At 44.3% G+C, this 19,452-nt stretch overlaps 1 non-coding gene across 1 annotated transcript; it reads right to left on the reverse strand.

Annotated features, from left to right (window-relative positions):
* Positions 1-311: 311 nt before the first annotated feature.
* Positions 312-386, reverse strand: Trnas-uga (transfer RNA serine (anticodon UGA)). The gene has a single exon. It is a non-coding gene; the product is annotated as a tRNA-Ser (tRNA).
* Between the last annotated feature and the right edge of the window lie 19,066 nt (positions 387-19,452).

Below are 19,452 nucleotides of genomic sequence, written 5' to 3' on the forward strand. Positions count from 1 at the left end.
TTAAAACTGTGTGCCCGACCGAGACTCGAACTCGGGACCTTTGCCTTTCGCGGGCAAGTGCTCTACCAACTGAGCTACCGAAGCACGACTCACGCCCGGTACTCACAGCTTTACTTCTGCCAGTACCTCGTCTCCTACCTTCCAAACTTTACAGAAGCTCTCCTGCGAAACTTGCAGAACTAGCACTCCTGAAAGAAAGGATATTGCGGAGACATGGCTTAGCCACAGCCTGGGGGATGTTTCCAGAATGAGAATTTCACTCTGCAGCGGAGTGTGCGCTGATGTGAAACTTCCTGGCAGATTAAAACTGTGTGCCCGACCGAGACTCGAACTCGGGACCTTTGCCTTTCACGGGCAAGTGCTCTACCAACTGAGCTACCGAAGCACGACTCACGCCCGGTACTCACAGCTTTACTTCTGCCAGTACCTCGTCTCCTACCTTCCAAACTTTACAGAAGCTCTCCTGCAAAGGTCCCGAGTTCGAGTCTCGGTCGGGCACACAGTTTTAATCTGCCAGGAAGTTTCATATCAGCTTACACTCCGCTGCAGAGTGAAAATCTCATTCTGGAAAGAGAGTGATAACCAACGGAAAGAAGGGTCCCTTTGTCAGTATGAAAACATTTAAAAAAATAAGTTTTTTGACTTCATGTTCCCAAACAACAATGGAAATCTTATGGATGACAATGGGCCATGTCACCAGGCCATAATTGTTCTCAATTGGTATGAATAACGTTCTGGAGGATTCGAGCGAATGATTTGGCTACCCAGATCTCCCGACTTGAATCCTATCGAAAGTTTATGTGGTATCATCAAGCGGCATAAAATCGTGCAACACTTTCGTCATTATGGACGGCTATAGAGGCAACATAGCTCAACATCTCTGCAAGGGACGTCCGGCTTCTTACATCTATACCACGTAGAACTGCTGAACTAGGACGGGCAAAGGGAGTTTCGACAAGATATTGAGAGGTATTCGTGATTTTTGTCACTTCTGTGTACTTTCAACGGAAAGTCATTGAAGCCACCTTGAACTGAAAACGTCCATGGAGACGAATGACTAGCCAATATGCTGCTGATATGGTTTCAGTATCGGTCAGAGGATGGCATTCATGTATTGTACTGCCGTTACGGCCCCTTCCAATACCACCAGCGGCGTATGTCGGCCCCACATAATGCCACCGCAAAACAGCAGGGAACCTCCACCTTTCTGCTCTCGCTGGACAGTGTGTGTAAGGTGTTCACCCGGACCGGGTTGCCACTAAACGCGTCTCCGACGATTGTCTGGTTGAAGGTGTATGCGACACTCATCGGTGAAGAGAACGTGATGCCAATCCTGAGCGGTCCATTTGGCATGTTGTCGGGTCCATCTGTACCGCGCTGCATTGTGTAGTGGTTGCAAAGATGGAACTCGCAATGGACGTCGTGTGAAGTTGCGCATCATGCAGCTTACTGTGCAGAGTTTGAGTCGTAATGCGGTGTCCTGTGGCTGCACGAAAAGCATTATTCAATATGTTGGCGTTGCTGTCAGGGTTCCCCCGAGCCGTAATCCATAGGTAGCGATCATCCGCTGCAATATTAGTCCTTCGGCGGCCTGAGTGAGGCATGTCATCGACAGTTCCTGTCTCTCTGTATCTGCTCCATGTCCGAACAATCTCGCTTTGGGTCACTCCGAGACACCTGGACACTTCCCTTGTTGAGAACCCTCCCTGGCACAAAGTAACAATGCTGACGCGATCAAACCGCGGTATTGACCGTCTAGGCATGGTCGCACGACAGACAACACGAGCCGTGTGCCTCCTTCCTGATAGAATGACTGCAACTTATCGGCTGTCAGACCCCCACCGTCTAATAGGCGCAGCAGCTCATGCGGAGTTGTGTACATCTTCGGGCGAGTTTAGTGACATCTATGAACAGTCACACGGACTGTAAATGTGATACAGTATCCACAGTCAACGTCTGTCTTCAGCGAACCGGGGTGATGCAAATATTTTTCCGATGTGTGTAGGAGCGAAATTATTTCCTATACAGAATCTACGTAGTACATACGTGTTGGATTTTGTACTTAAGATACAAACCACCAAACTACAGATAAAGCAAGAACTACGTTACATATCAGATTACGTGCAGCCAAACAGAATAGCAGTCACTTCGAGTTTGATTTTATCGAAGTTTGGTGAAGTGCGCTTATCTTCTCTGGTCGCTGGTTCCTCATTCGATATTCACCGGTAAAGATTCCCAAAAGATTCGGAATTTCTTAAATCGCTGACTTTATGTCTTTAATTAATAACTCGCTAAAGACGAAGAGTTTCTAATGACAAAACGCTATTCTAAAATTGAGATGTTATTTGAGGGCGCATAGTGTACAAGTGACTGAAGGCAATGAGGAAAACCACTGAGCCTATATTACAACTATATACAAATTAATAACAAATCAAGAGGTATTACAGAGGACTTAGCCCTTAGCAAGATGCAAGCTTGTACAATTGTTGAACAAGACACCTATTGTCACTTTCCAGGTTCGTATACATCATCATAATAAACAACGTGATTTTATTATTCAAATGGTTCAAATGGCTCTGAGCACTATGGGACTCAACTGCTGAGGTCATTAGTCCCCTAGAACTTAGAACTAGTTAAACCTAACTAACCTAAGGACGTCACAAACATCCATACCCGAGGCAGGATTCGAACCTGCGACCGTAGCGGTCTTGCGGTTCCAGACTGCAGCGCCTTTAACCGCACGGGATTTTATTATTCCTTAAGTCCCTGGCAAAACTCGTAGTCACTTAATTTTCTTATACCCAGTCAGGCTCACGATTCCATTTCCATACACAATGTGGAACAACAAACATCGTTTGTGGAGTATTCTGCAATAACACAACACAAACAAGTGTAATTACAAGGCGTTTGAAAAAGACTCATCCGATTTCATAAAACTGTACGTTGGACATTTGGGTGTTTTTTACCTTGTGCATAGGACTACATACTTCTTTTATTTTCAAAAGAACCATTCGACCTGACAAGGGTATAGCTTTTACATGCACATACAAAGTACATTCCGCGGCGCGGTGCGATTCCGCTGCGAATAAAGTCCCACTCACCTTGTGTTGACGTCTTCCCGCACGCACGCCTTCTTGAAGTTACTGAAATGCAGTTCTCAGCTTCAAAAAGCTATAGAGAAAACAGTTGTACACCTCGTAAAATTTGTTTGTTGATGGAAAGGCAATTATAGTTAAATGAAAGTATCGGATGGTTAATATTAAACTTTCCTTATTTAACATGACACAGAAATTAACTAGCGTACGAGTACCAGATTTGGTAGCATTAATGAACAGAGTACAGGGTGCATGGTTTCCATGCGTCACAGCGCCATCGTCCAGTTCTAACTATGGCCACCAGGTGCCGTGATCAGGCATCGTGATTCATAGTCTCAAACAGTCGACCAGTCGCAGCGCACTTGATGTGTCATCATGAACTTGGACAAACGGAGCAGCGCATTATTGGTGAAGATCTAGTATCAAAACTGCAGCTGCACTTCGGGGATATCTCCGGATTACGGGGGGGGGGATCCACTTTCTCCACCTGCTGTGCGGAGCATGATAAAGAAGTCCACTGGAGAACTGGGCGTCGATCCGGGAAGAGGCCGACGACCGGTTGCACCACAGGTGGTTGATGAAATCGCTTTTGCCGTCGCAGAGAGCGCTGCACGGAATTCCCGACCGTCATGCAGTGCGCGTGCTGCGTCACGACAGTCGAGCATCCCGTGGTCCAATATACGGAAGGTGCCTCGAACCATCCTCAATCATATCAGTTCAAGATCCATTTCGCATGGCTGCTTACACCACAGGACGCACAACGATGTGTTGACTTCGCTATCCACTTTCTGGCAGGGATTGAATTTGACAAGAGCTGGCCTTGGACTATCGTACGGACAGACGAAGCTGAGGTGAACACACAGAATCGCCGAGTGTGGGGATCTTCACCTCCAGTGACTGTGCATCAAGTTCTTCTGCATGGTGAACGTGTCACCGTATGGTTTTGCTTCACGCCTACGTTCATCATTGGCCCATTCTTTTTAGAACAGGTTGGCGCTCAAGGACCAAAGACGTGCAGTGTGACTGGCCAGCGTTACTGTGATTTGCTTCGCCAGCATGTCATGCGCGCCATACAGAAGAAAGACGCTTTAAACTCACCAATTTTCATGCATGATCGGGGCCCGCCGCACATCGCTCGTGAAGTTCATCTGCTATTCCGAAACACATATGGAAACGATCGAATTATCAGCCGATCGGTTCCAAATGTCTGGCCAATGCGATCACCTGATTTCACTCCCTGCGATTTCTGGTTGTGGGGCTACCTGAAGGACAGGGTTTGCCAGGTGAAGACTCAAATATGTGCTGATCTGAAGCTCAGCACATCGAAATAGGTAGCCACATTACCAACGAACATACTTCGTTCTGCTGTGCAAAATGCAATCCTACGCTTTCAGACTCTTCTTGACACTCAAGGGTGCCATGTTTGAGCGCCATCTATAGCAGTAATGGTACAGATATGTAATGATATGATGTGCCGCAGCAACACATTAAAAGAGTTTCAACTGAATTTATTTATTGTGGTAAGTTCCTATGGGACGAAACTGCAGAGGTCATCGGTCCCTCGGCTTACACACTACTTAATCTAACTTAAACTGACTTACGCTAAGGACAAAACACACATACACACACACACACACACACACACACACACACACACAAAAGCCCGAGGCAGAACTCGAAACTCCGAGGGGGGGAGCCGCGCGAACCGTGGCAAGAAGCCCAAGACCGCGCAGCTACCACACGGGACATTGAATTTATTCTGTATTATTCCTCCTCCTCATGTCCTTGACATTAACGTTACGAAGTTTGGTTCTTGTACGGTAATTAGTTTCCATGTTATAACGTGTTAAATAAGGAAAGTTTAATTATATCCATCCTGAATTAATGTGCGTAAAATTTCACGTTATTACAGTGAGCTAGCATACACCAGTTACTAACAAGCCTTACTTCTAAGCTGTACACAGTCTGAAAAGTCCATACGCACACATCATTCATAGCCGTAGCCAGCTAATGGTAATCATTATTTATCCTTCGCAGGAAGCTTACAAACGGATACTTTTTATAGAAGATCACGCTCAAATATTGCTGTAATCAGTCTTATGTAAAGAAATGTTCACGTTCGCGAGTAAGCAACACGTCCCGCTGAGTTTAGTTATTTAAAATGTCACCAAAACTTCTGAATTTCACACAATGCATTAAAACTCTCTTCCATTTGTTGCGGCACCTCTGAAACATTTGGTACCGAAACATCACAGTATTAGTGATTTTCACCTACCGATACGTCTGATCACTATGAGGTTCAAGCCCCGATACTCCTAATCTCTCTCCACAAAAGAAGTTTCTGGCTCACAAAATACGCGCGAATATGCTGATATCTGATTGGCAGAGAAAGTCGGAAAGCAGCATCGAATCCGCTCAATCCCGCGCATTTATACGGGACCAATCAGAATTTATTACTGAATCAGAACAGTAAACTACCATGAATAAATTTTGAAAATCCGCAGATATAAAATAAATTCCCTCTTAACAAAACTACTTTACGGAAATCATGATCTCATTTCCCCAGTATCATATACTGACGAAACAGATTATTACTAATTCGAAGTTACGAATGACTAACATGCACGTCATTTTCGAACATTCCTCACTAGACCGGTTACTTCAATGTTTAGTATAAAAACTTAACATAAAACGTCGTTTCGCATTGACACCTTTATTCACTCTCCTAACTAAGCGCAGTTATAACAATAATTAATAAGCTATCACAAAATAAAGCAAATAGAATTGCAAATACACTCCTGGAAATTGAAATAAGAACACCATGAATTCATTGTCCCAGGAAGGGGAAACTTTATTGACACATTCCTGGGCTCAGTTACATCACATGATCACACTGACAGAACCACAGGCACATAGACACAGGCAACAGAGCATGGACAATGTCGGCACTAGTACAGTGTAAATCCACCTTTCGCAGCAATGCAGGCTGCTATTCTCCCATGGAGACGATCGTAGAGATGCTGGATGTAGTCCTGTGGAACGGCTTGCCATGCCATTTCCACCTGGCGCCTCAGTTGGACTAGCGTTCGTGCTGGACGTGCAGACCGCGTGAGACGACGCTTCATCCAGTCCCAAACATGCTCAATGGGGGACAGATCCGGAGATCTTGCTGGCCAGGGTAGTTGGCTTACACCTTCTAGAGCACGTTGGGTGGCACGGGATACATGCGGACGTGCATTGTCCTGTTGGAACAGCAAGTTCCCTTGCCGGTCTAGGAATGGTAGAACGATGGGTTCGATGACGGTTTGGATGTACCGTGCACTATTCAGTGTCCCCTCGACGATCACCAGTGGTGTACGGCCAGTGTAGGAGATCGCTCCCCACACCATGATGCCAGGTGTTGGCCCTGTGTGCCTCGGTCGTATGCAGTCCTGATTGTGGCGCTCACCTGCACGGCGCCAAACACGCATACGACCATCATTGGCACCAAGGCAGAAGCGACTCTCATCGCTGAAGACGACACGTCTCCATTCGTCCCTCCATTCACGCCTGTCGCGACACCACTGGAGGCGGGCTCCACGATGTTGGGGCGTGAGCGGAAGACGGCCTAACGGTGTGCGGGACCGTAGCCCAGCTTCATGCAGAATGGTCCTCGCCGATACCCCAGGAGCAACAGTGTCCCTAATTTGCTGGGAAGTGGCGGTGCGGTCCCCTACGGCACTGTGTAGGATCCTACGGTCTTGGCGTGCATCCGTGCGTCGCTGCGGTCCGGTCCCAGGTCGACGGGCACGTGCACCTTCCGCCGACCACTGGCGACAACATCAATGTACTGTGGAGACCTCACGCCCCACGTGTTGAGCAATTCGGCGGTACGTCCACCCGGCCTCCCGCATGCCCACTATACGCCCTCGCTCAAAGTCCGTCAACTGCACATACGGTTCACGTCCACGCTGTCGCGGCATGCTACCAGTGTTAAAGACTGCGATGGAGCTCCGTATGCCACGGAAAACTGGCTGACACTGACGGCGGCGGTGCACAAGTGCTGCGCAGCTAGCGCCATTCGACGGCCAACACCGCGGTTCCTGGTGTGTCCGCTGTGCCGTGCGTGTGATCATTGCTTGTACAGCCCTCTCGCAGTGTCCGGAGCAAGTATGGTGGGTCTGACACACCGGTGTCAATGTGTTCTTTTTTCCATTTCCAGGAGTGTAACAATGACAGTATTTTGACTGCAGCTCCAACAGTCTCCGTCAGGTACCTGTACCAGTACCAGTTCGCATAGAAACTACTTACTTTGAGGCATCTGACGCCACCTTTCCTGCGCGTGACTTATACTGTGCGTCTGTTCACTGCAATTACGATCTCAGTTAGCACGATGTAAGGCTCTAAGCTGCACCTCACAAATTTTGCAATTATATTACAATCAGTGTTCTCATCAATTCTTCACATGAGCTCCATGTTGTCGAACGCACTGTACAATTGCAGACGATATTCAAACTGAGCTGTTACTCTTCTACCTGCAGACGCAGTACACCCTGAGTCGTTTGAAGCGGAGGAACACCGACAGTTTTTCACATACTCCTGTCACAGACACGCATCGTGACATATGTAGAACAAGGAGGCAAGTGGTTCAGTGCGGGATCTGTACCGGCCTCTCACTTGAGGAGGTCCATTGCCGTACACTCGACCATAATCACGCCCAAAAACGCATAACGCCATGTTTTCCTCTGTTATAATGATTTTGCGTTAACGCCATCGTGAAATGATCGGATGGGCTTTGCCGTGGAGGCTACTACCAGCTGCCACATGAACCGGAAAATTGTAATACTGCATCACAGTCCTCCATGTAGGCCTCAGTCTTCTTTTTCAACTATTTTATGATAATTTTAGATCACTAATAAGTATTTTGTCATCTTATGGTTAATACAAATTATTTAAGATACTGTAATACTAAATTATTAGAAATCGTTTAAGAACAATGTTGCAAACTACGTAGTGGACACTTTGGCGAAGACAAAGTTTTTATGTTGTGGATAATAAAGCTCTCCAAGCACAGACAATCTCGGTATGACACTAACATTGTCGGTACGCAAGAGTGTTTCAAGTTGACTCTGAGACCGAAGAGAGTAAATGTGAAAAGGCGTGTAAAACATAGTGGGTGAACTTCACGGTGAGTAAAGGTTGGGTAAAGCAGTTTGAAGTTAACGAGCAATAGTATGGGTCATTGTGCAGTAGTTATTTGGGAAGAACTTCAAGAGTAATAGTGGAAGAAGAGACTGCCTTTTGAAATACATCCTAAGAGACGGAGACAGAGACAGGGAGAGAGAAAGAATGGGCCGATGGGGGAAGGGGAGATAGGAATGGGACAGGAAAGGGGTGCAAGTAGGCTGTTTAGTTTTTTATATTGGTAACGCCACGTAGCGCTCTGTATGAAAATCACTGGCTGTGCTGTGTGCAGTCTGTGGCTGGTTTGCATTGTTGTTGGCTATTGTAGTGTTGGGCAGTCGGCTGTTAACAGCGCGTAGCGTTGCGCAGTTGGAGGTGAGCCTCCAGCAGTGGTGGATTTGGGGAGAGAAATGGCGGAGTTTTGAGAGCGGACGATCTGTACGTGTGTCCATCAGAGACAGTAAATTTGTAAGACTGGATTCCATGAACTGCTATACTTACTTACTTACTTATCGCGAATGGACCCAGAAGGATCACGCAAAGCTTTCTGACGTCGTTTCTTCCATACTTCTTTCATTCGTTCTCCATGTTTTCTTTTTCTTTCTTCTGTCCATTTTGTTCATGGTCTCTTTAGTGCTTCCTTCTCCGACAATACATTCCACTTTTCCACCTTATTTCTAAAAGTTTTTCTATCTTTGACATCTTCAAGTTCAATATTTGCTTTTTGTAAATCTAATTTTACTTGGCTAATCCATGGTGTTGTTGATTTGACTTTTTCTATGTAAGTGAGAATACTGTTGGTGAGTCGTGTGGGGGGAAGTCTAGTTACATGTCCATAAAATTTTAATCTTCGCCTTCTTATGTCTGCTGCCAGGTTTGATATAGTTTCTGTGGTTCTTCTTGATTGTATCCGGTATCCTTCTTCTGTTAATTTTGGACCTAAAATCTTTCTCATAATTTTTCGTTCTTCTTTTAGTATTTTTTCTAAATCACATTTTGTGTGGAGTGTGAGCGTTTCACTAGCATATAGTGCTGCTGGCTTAATTATGACTTTGGAACACTATTAAGGTATATACATTGTTTGTTCTCTATCAAAATCTTTCATTTGCTAACTATGCCTATCAGTAGTTAGTGCCTTCAGTAGTTAGAATCTTTTATTTAGCTGGCAGTAGTGCCGCTCACTGTATTGCAGTAGTTCGAGTAACGAAGATTTTTGTGAGGTAAGTGATTGATGAAAGGTTATATATTATTGTTAGTCAGGGCCATGGCAGGGATTTTTGAAAGTCAGATTGCGTTGCGCTAAAATTATTGGGTGTCAGTTTAGTGTTGATCAGAATAGGCAAAGAGCGAAATGTCTGATTACGTTCAGTTCTGCACAGCTGTTTGAAAAGCAAATAATGTAAGAGGTTTATCAGCACAGTCATTCATAAATTTTTCTAAGGGGACGTTTCATATGGCGACCCTGCGATGTACATGTATATACAAATAAATGATTATAATTTCAGAAAAAGTGGATGATTTCTCCAAGAGAAAGAACTTCACAAATTGAGCAAGTCAGTAACGATTTGATCCACCTCTGCCCCTTAAGTAAGCAAATATTCTGCTTGCCGTTGATTGATGGAATTTTTGGGTGTCGTACTGAGGGATATAGTTTCAGATTCCGTCAAAATGGCAAGTTAGATCGTCAAAATCCCGAGATCGTTGGAGGGCCCTGCCCGTGATGCTCCAAAATTTCTAAACTGAGGAGAGCTCCAGTGACCTTGCTGGGCAAGGTAGGGTTTGGCAAGCGTGAACAAAAGAAGTTGAAACCATTTCTGAGTGCGGGCGGACTTTCACTTGTAGAAATGTAAGCCCAAGATGGCTTGCCATTAACCGTAACAAAAGGGGTCGTAGAACACCTACGACGCTTCGTGTATTGGAAAGAGTGCTGCGGATGATAACGAAAGGGGTCCTGCTGTCAGAGACGTCTGCTGACGTACCTTCGCTGGTCATTGGGATTCAATTCGAAGCGAGACATCACTGAAGACTATCTACGCCAGTCAATGATACTCCTGGCAGAATACATGGAGGACCCGAATAGCGGTGGGATACCAAACTGACTGTTGTTCACCTTATGGCCCACAGGCAGGAGTAATGGACTGGGGTGACATTTCTTTCCATAGGAGGACTCCTTTGACTGCCATACGCGGCACCCTTACTGGTGAGCGATCAAGCCATCCTGGGCTTACGGTCTCAGCATGATAATGCCCACCCGAGGACGGCAAGAGTTTCTAGTGTCTGTCTTTGTGCTGCCACACCCTACCTTGTCCAGCAAGGTCGCCGGAATTCTCCGCATTGGAGAACGTTTGGAGAATTACGAACAGGGCCCTCCAACGGAGAACATCCTGTAACTCCTATCAGTAAATGATAAGCCGAATAACTGCTTGCACAAGGACCAGAGATGGACCAATGCGTTATTGACTTGCTCAGTTTGTGAAGCTGTTACTGTTGAATAAATACCAAAAATTTTCTGAAATTCTGCTGATTTGTTTGTCTGCACATGCACATCACATGTACCGATTTCCGTCCAATTCGGATAATTCCTTCGGGATGTATGTTAGTTTTTTAATTTTTTTATAGTTATATTTAAATCTACTCGTACTGAGAGAAAGAGACAGTTGTCTAACAATCGTCGGCGTCGGATAACTACGCCACGCGCCGGCCGCGGTGGTCTCGCGGTTCTAGGCGCGCAGTCCGAAACCGCGCGTCTGCTACGGTCGCAGGTTCGAACCCTGCCTCGGGCATGGATGTGTGTGATGTCCTTAGGTTAGTTAGGTTTAAGTAGTTCTAAGTTCTAGGGGACTGATGACCACGGCTATTAAGTCCCGTAGTGCTCAGAGCCATTAACTACGCCACGCCTACAGTAACTCGACTTCAAAATAAGACCATACCATTTCATACGTTGATAAATGTTAAAGACTTGCTAGCGTATCAAAATCACAGCTGAACATTAGAGATGTTTCAATGACTTCATATTTTGTCAGTATCAATAACTGCCCCAAATCACCGCTGTCAACAGTAGGATCCTGTTCATATCAGGGTAATAACGGAGTGCCACGTTAGTTTAAAAAATTACATTTTAAATTCATGAAAGAGCCAGGAAGCAAAACACAAAGTTATCTAGCTCACTGAAAAAAGGAACTTTAGAATTTAGCTGATAGTGTTGATCAGTTTTTGTTCAAATGATCAAATGTGTGCGAATTCCTAAGGGACCAAACTGCTTAGGTCATCAGTCCCTAGACTTACACATTACTTAAACTAACATATGCTAAGATCAACCCAAACATCCATGCCCGAGGGAGGACTCGAACCTCCGGCGGGAGTAGCCGTGCAGTCCGTCACATGACGACTCTAACCACGGGGCTACTCCGCGCGGCGATTAATTTTTGCAGATTTAATTAATTTCCTCATATTTTTCAGAAAAAGACTTACTTGTGGTTAAATCAGTTGGTCTGGCAAACGTGTTGCACATAATTTACTTTAGCAGTGTTACTTAACTTCATGTTTTTATCAGTGTGCTGTGTGATTCTTTGCTTTCGTACTTCCGGCGTTGCCTGTTACCATAGCGGCTGTGTGTGACGCATTCAATGTTCAGTCACTGTTATTTGTTGACAAGAAACGATTACTAAAACCTAAGGACAGTAAACTTTACAGTGGAGTAATGTTTCTCTATTAATGCCATGTTACGTGACACATTAAGCAAATAATATATTATTTTAAATTAGAGTGCCTTCATTGTGATGGTAATTAACGTTGAAATATTTCATAAGATTTTGCATGTTCACCCGAGCTCTAGCACGTGCACTGACTCTTACTGTCCACAGAATTTTAAATATTTATTACGTAAATTGATATTTTCACTCATTACAATCAGTTTCTTAAAGTTTCCTCAAACGCGAGCTGGCGACCGTACTATCTCATTAAACGACTACAGTTTTGTTAAATTACAGTTCAAAATTAATAACATTCTCGTTAGGTACTCAAAGTAAATTAACCCAATTACACATTTTTCTAGTTTCGATATTAATTAGTGTAAGGTGTTTCGTTGGCACAACCACTTTAGTAGTACACTTATTCACATTCAGCTAGTACAAAATTCATCGGGATAGATTCATTTCCTGAAAATTAGACATCTGTCCTGAACGCACTATCGTAAGTTAGATGTGTCAGTTAGGAGACCGTGTGGGTACGCTACAAATTTACAATTGAAACTTCCATTCACATAGAAGATACAGTCTTGTGAAGTGGTAATCTCTTAGAACTACCTTGTTTGTTATTTAAAGCAACAACGGCAGAACGTTTGAACTGATTTCAGTATTGGTGAATTTCGATAAAACGAACGGTCCGTAGAAATATATTTCTATCAAGTGGATTGGAACGCTATCAGATCTCGATCTAGTTCCATAGTTCAATTGACACTAAATTTAATAGGTATCCCTTCGACTGTCTTTAAATAAGTAAATATAACGAATCTCTTGTCTTCACAATACAAGGTGTTTATAATTTCCTCTGCTTGTATTAAATGGAGTACTGTGAAAGTGCGGAAAGAAGTTCAGACACCCCAAAAATCGTCCGAGGTACAAACAGCAACGCAGCAGTCTCCTTCAGCAGCACGACATGTTTATTACCGCGTTCGCCGTAACTCTGTCGCTGAAAGGTTGTGCAGGGCCACCGCGTTTTAAACTTTTGTCCTGGAAAGTCGAAGCCAGTTAGGGTGCAGCAAGTTGACCACTTAATCTGCAAGTTTTGCCCCTCACTTTTAATGGCGCTAATCCATTACGGAAGTCAAATACTTTGCTGGCAGCCGAGCGACTAGAAGGGGCAGAGGAGCCGAACGGAGTTTGCGAGATAATTCAGTGTAATTTCGGAGGCCGCTGGCTGCCTCTGGCTGGTGCAAGCGGCGAAGTCAATCACAGAAGTTTGGCAGCCCTGGTGGGTGCAGGGGTTGGGGTCCCATCCGGCAGAACAAGGTGGTTCCAGGCCTACGAACCTCTTCGGCATTCCATCGTCGCCGGCGAGACAAGAGACAAACTTTACAGGAGTCTTCCACGCGAGAGAAATGTTACGTGAAGCACTGTAAGCGGAGAAACGGTTACGTGAGCAGGCTGGAAGTCGTCTGCGGGGAACTTGCGAGTATCGTTTGAGAATGTCCGTGTTCTGCCCAATCCAAACAGTAATAGCGCTAGAGCCGCTTTGTGTGTTACTTTGATTTACATTTTTGATTACAGTCAGTTACTACAGATTTCTTCTAGTCACCTGATCGCAGATTAAGATTTCCTGCTGTAATTACTGAGGGATGGCTGAATTTAAGACCGTGGTAAACAAGATGCACATTATTAATCGAAAAAAGAAGCCCACAACAGACTAAAATTACAATTTTCCATACGTCTTTACTTACAAAGTCTCCATACAAGCTATGGCACAGTCAACGTCGTCCAGAATTCAACTGTATCCAAATACTACTTATACCATTAAGTCATCGATTGTTATGCAGCCCACTCTCTACTTGGTACATCATTATCCTATCCTGTAAGAAACACCATCCTGCCCCTACATACAGCATTTTCCTATTATTTATTTACAGCTGTATCATCAAGACGGACATTTTTTAAGCCTCTGTACCACAAAAGGGTCACTATACTATAATCCATTATATACATATTAAACATAAAGTTCCTTGTAACAAAACAACGTAGTTAATACAACATAATGAGAACAATAGTAGCAGTTCTGCCGCGGCTATCATAGCCGTCGATACCACAATGTTTACTTGTGTGCACTGCAGCCAATGTTTACAAGCTAAATAAAATTAGTGACGCCCCAGTGTAGAGCTTCTACACAGCTACGTTACGCGGAGGTTGATAGTCTTTACACTTTAGTAAGCGTGTGCAAAGAGTACTATGAAACCAAAATTCGACAAGGACAACGAGTAATAGGTCTAAATTCAGAACTCCACAATTACCTATATGAAAATAACAGGAACAAATTAATACTAACAACTTAAAGTACTGTTTCGAACTTTGCTCTGACTTACTGTACGAGCGAGTAATCCGTGACAGCTCTGGCTTCTTTCAGCAAACCTTAGTATCAGGCACTAAGTTTATCGTTGGTCCAGTCAAACGCAGTTTGGAAATGATGCCTTTCTTTAATATTCTCATGGAGTTTTAAACGATGCAATAAAACTGAAACTGCAGACTTATGAAAACGTACGTGCAATTCGGAAGGAGGTACGAGACAGTTTATTTCCCGATCTCAAATGGAATAAAATCTATTAAAGTGGAAATTAAAACACCTATCCCTTTCCATAACGAGTACCGAGAGCTTCATGTATGCGTTACATACATTGGGCACCTACGAGAATGCTTCGTATGTAATGAAACAGGCCACATTAAACCGGACTCTCCCAGACGAAAATTCCGTTTAGAATTCAAAGTAACGAAATATAAACCCTTATCGAGGAGACGGGAAAATGTTTTTAAAATATACCCGTCTCATTCATATAAAATTTTTGCTGCAATGGTTACAGGTTTCTTGCTGACACGCCCATTCTCAAACCAAACACCTGAAATTACGAAGAACACGTCGTACAATAATGTGTACATACAGTCCAAATGGTTCAAATGGCTCTGAGCACTATGGGACATAACATCTGAGGTCATCAGTCCCATAGAACTTAGAACTACTTAAACCTAACTAACCTAAGGACATCTCACACATCCATGCCCGAGGCAGGATTTGAACCTGCGACTGTAGCGGTCGCGCGGTTCAAAACTGAAGCGCCTAGAACCGCTCGGCCACTCCGGCCGGCGCATACAGTATCCATGTCCATATTAAAGGTGCTTATATCCTTATACACATACCGCATTTTAACAGTATGTTATCATAAAATATGGTGCCAAAAGGCTCGAATAGCTTCTACACGGAAAGATATACTTAGGGCAACATGTACGCTTACTGATATTGGCCTATGGATCTGTTGCACCTGACTGATACAACGAATCTGTTAAATGATACTCTTGGTAGTCCACAGAACACCTTGGTAGGTGTCGCCCTCCCTTATACATAGGTGAACGCGCAAGTGTCTCCCTATTAGTTTTCTAATGAGCTGCAGCACCCAATGTGATTTTTTAATAACAATTTTAAAAAGCAAATAAATGTTAATTTTATACACTACTTGCCATTGAAATTGCTACACCAAGAAGAAATGCAGATGATAAACGGGTATTCATTGGACAAATATATTATACTAGAACTAACATGAGATTACGTTTTCACGCAATTTGGGTGCAGAGATCCTGAGAAATCAGTACCCAGAATAACGGCTTGATACAACTGGGCATTGAGTTAAACAGAGCTTGGATGGTGTGTACAGTTTCTCAGCCACCATTGACCAGACGTTTTCAATTGGTGAGAGGTCTGTAGAATGTGCTGGCCAGGGCAGCAGTCGAACATTTTCCAGAAAGGCCCGTACAGGACCTGTAACATGCGGTCGTGCATTATCCTGCTGATATGTAGGGTTTCGCAGGAATCGAATGAAGGGTAGGACAACGGGTCGCAACACATCTGAAATGTAACGTCTAGTGTTCAAATTACCGTCAATGCGAACAAGAGGTGACCGAGACGTGTAACCAATGGCATCCCATACCATCATGCCGGGTGATACGCCAGTATGGCTATGACGAATACACGCTTCCAGTGTGCGTTCACCGCGATGTCGCCAAACACGGATGCGACCATTATGATGCTGTAAACAGAACCTGGATTCATGCGAAAAAAATGACGTTTTGCCATTCGTGCACCCAAGTTCGTCATTGAGTACACCATCGCCGGCGCTCCTGTGTGTGATGCAGTGTCAAGAGTATCCGCAGCCATGGTCTCTGAACTGATAGTCCATGCTGCTGCAAACGTCGTCGAACTTTTCGTGCAGATGGTTGTTGTCTTGCAAACGTCCCCATCTGTTGACTCTGGGATCGAGACGTGGCTGCACTATCCGTTACAGCCATGCCGATAAGATGCCTGTCATCTCGACTGCTGGTGATACGAGGCCGTTGGGATCCAGCACGGCGTTCCATAGTACCCTCATGTACCCACCGATTCCTGTCGGTTAAATTTCGCGTCTGTAGCACGTCCAATGAATACCCGTTGATCATCTGCATTTCTTCTTGGTGTAGCAATTTTAATGGCCAGTAGTGTATAAAAGTTACACCTTTTTTTTTCAAACTCCATTATTAGTGTAACCTTTGGCAACAAACCCGCAGTTACACAATAAGTAAACGTCACACAGCACCATACTGAGCGAAGCAGGCCTAGACAGAGAGTCCACTGAATAAGCTAGTAAACCTTTATTTTTTTCACCTCATAGTAAAGAACCGGAGAAAAGGGTGCCACATCAGCTGAAGGCAATTCAGTTGCTGTTAGTGGCCGGCCGGAGTGGCCGAGCGGTTCTAGGCGCTACAGTCTGGAACCGCGCTACCGCTACGGTCGCAGGTTCGATTGCTGCCTCGGGCATGGGTGTGTGTGATGTCGTTAGGTTAATTAGATTTAAGTAGTTCTTAGTTCTAGGGGACTGATGACCTCCGATGTTAAGTCCAATAGTACTCAGAGCCATTTGAACCATTTTTTCGAGATAAACAGGGCATAGGAATTATCTGCATATTAGGCATCTGAAACAAAGAATGAACGGAAATGGATCCAAGTGACTTTGTTTATACAGAACAGTCGCGTCAGGTTTCGAATGAAAAGTGGAAAAGTTTGTGCGGGTTGTAGCGAAGAAAGCAAAACTGGTAGAAATAAAGAGCCCTCAACAAGTTCCACTATCGGTCAACGGAAGAGATAGAGACGACTATGTTACAATGACACAGAGGCGATCGCTTATGGAAGGATACCTAGATAGGCAGGGAGGAATTTTACTTTGCAATTAGAATAAAATCCAGGGCACGATAACCAAATAGTTGACTCCCTCAGCCGCATGCACCAACACGAGCTTGAACTTGACGAGTCCTACCAGGTATTGAAGAGCGCGTGTGTTTTTCTCAGGTCCAGGGAGTAGCGTGTTTGATTCATAATCAAAAACGTCTTCGGTCCCGGGTTCGATACCCACCGCTGCCTAAATTTTGATAAATAATCAGCATTGGCGGCCGAAAACTTCCGGCATAAGAAGTCAGCCTCATTCTGCCAACGGCCTTGTCAAAGAGGGTGGAGGTGCTGATAGAGGTTCAGGGCACTCTCTTGTCCTAGGGGTGGGAAATTGCCACTAAAGGCGGAAGAATCAGCAATGATCAACGACATGATGATGCAGAAGGCGATGGAAACCACTGCAATAAAGACACGTAACGTGTATCCACAGGACATGTGGCCTGTAATTGAAGAAGTATCATGATGATCTCTCCATTGGCAAAAGATTCCGGAATAGTCCCCAATTCGGATCTCCGGGAGGGGACTACCAAGGGGGAGGTTACCATGAGAAAAAGATTGAATAATCAACGAAAGGATAACGTTCTACGAGTCGGGGCGTGGAATGTCAGAAGCTTGAAGGTGATAGGGAAACTAGAAAATCTGAAAAGGGAAATGCAAAGCCTCAATCTAGATATAGTAGGGGTCAGTGAAGTGAAGTGGAAGGAAGACAAGGATTTCTGGTCAGATGAGTATCGGGTAATGTCAACAGCAGCAGAAAATGGTATAACAGGTGTAGGATTCGTTATGAATAGGAAGGTAGGGCAGAGGGTGTGTTATTGTGAACAGTTCAGTGACCGGGTTGTTCTAATCAGCACCGACAGCAGACCAACACCGACAACGATAGTTCAGGTATACATGCCGACGTCGCAAGCTGAAGATGAACAGATAGAGAAAGTGTATGAGGATATTGAAAGGGTAATGCAGTATGTAAAGGGGGACGAAAATCTAATAGTCATGGGCGACTGGAATGCAGTTGTAGTGGAAGGAGTAGAAGATAAGGTTACAGGAGAATATGGGCTTGGGACAAGAAATGAAAGAGGAGAAAGACTAATTGAGTTCTGTAACAAGCTTCAGCTAGTAATAGCGAATACCCTGTTCAAGAATCACAAGAGGAGGAGGTATACTTGGAAAAGGCCGGGAGATACGAGAAGATTTCAATTAGACTACATCATGGTCAGACAGAGATTCCGAAATCAGATATTGAATTGTAATTCGTACCCAGGAGCAGATATAGACTCAGATCACAATATAGTAATGATGGAGAGTAGGCTGAAGTTCAAGACATTAGTCAGGAAGAATCAATACGCAAAGAAGTGGGATACGGAAGTACTAAGGAATGACGAGATACGTTTTAAGTTCTCTTACGCTATAGATATAGCAATAAGGAATAGGGCAGTAGGCAGTACAGTTGAAGAGGAATGGACATCTCTAAAAAGGGCCATCACAGAAGTTGGGAAGGAAAACATATGTACAAAGAAGGTAGCTGCGAAGAAACCATGGGTAACAGAAGAAATACTTCAGTTGATTGATGAAAGGAGGAAGTACAAACATGTTCCGGGAAAATCAGGAATACAGAAATACAAGTCGCTGAGGAATGAAATAAATAGGAAGTGCAGGGAAGCTAAGACGAAATGGCTGCAGGAAAAATGTGAAGACATCGAAAAAGATATGATTGTCGGAAGGACAGACTCAGCATACAGGAAAGTCAAAACTACCTTTGGTGACATTAAAAGCAACGGTGGTAACATTAAGAGTGCAACGGGAATTCCACTATCAAATGCAGAGGAGAGAGCAGATAGGTGGAAAGAATACATTGAAAGCCTCTATGAGGGTGAAGATTTGTCTGATGTGATAGAAGAAGAAACAGGAGTCGATTTAGAAGAGATAGGGGATCCAGTATTAGAATCGGAATTTAAAAGAGCTTTGGAGGACTTACGGTCAAATAAGGCAGAAGGGATAGATAACATTCCATCAGAATTTCTAAAATCATTGGGGGAAGTGGCAACAAAACGACTATTCACGTTGGTGTGTAGAATATAAGAGTCTGGCGACATACCATCTGACTTTCGGAAAAGCATCATCCACACAATTCCGAAGACGGCAAGAGCTGACAAGTGCGAGAATTATCGCACAATCAGCTTAACAGCTCAAGAATGGAAAAGAAAATTGAGACTGCGCTAGGTGAGGATCAGTTTGGCTT

The sequence above is a fragment of the Schistocerca nitens genome, chromosome 2 (genome assembly GCF_023898315.1).
Source record: "Schistocerca nitens isolate TAMUIC-IGC-003100 chromosome 2, iqSchNite1.1, whole genome shotgun sequence".
NCBI classification, from domain to species: Eukaryota; Metazoa; Arthropoda; class Insecta; order Orthoptera; family Acrididae; genus Schistocerca; species Schistocerca nitens.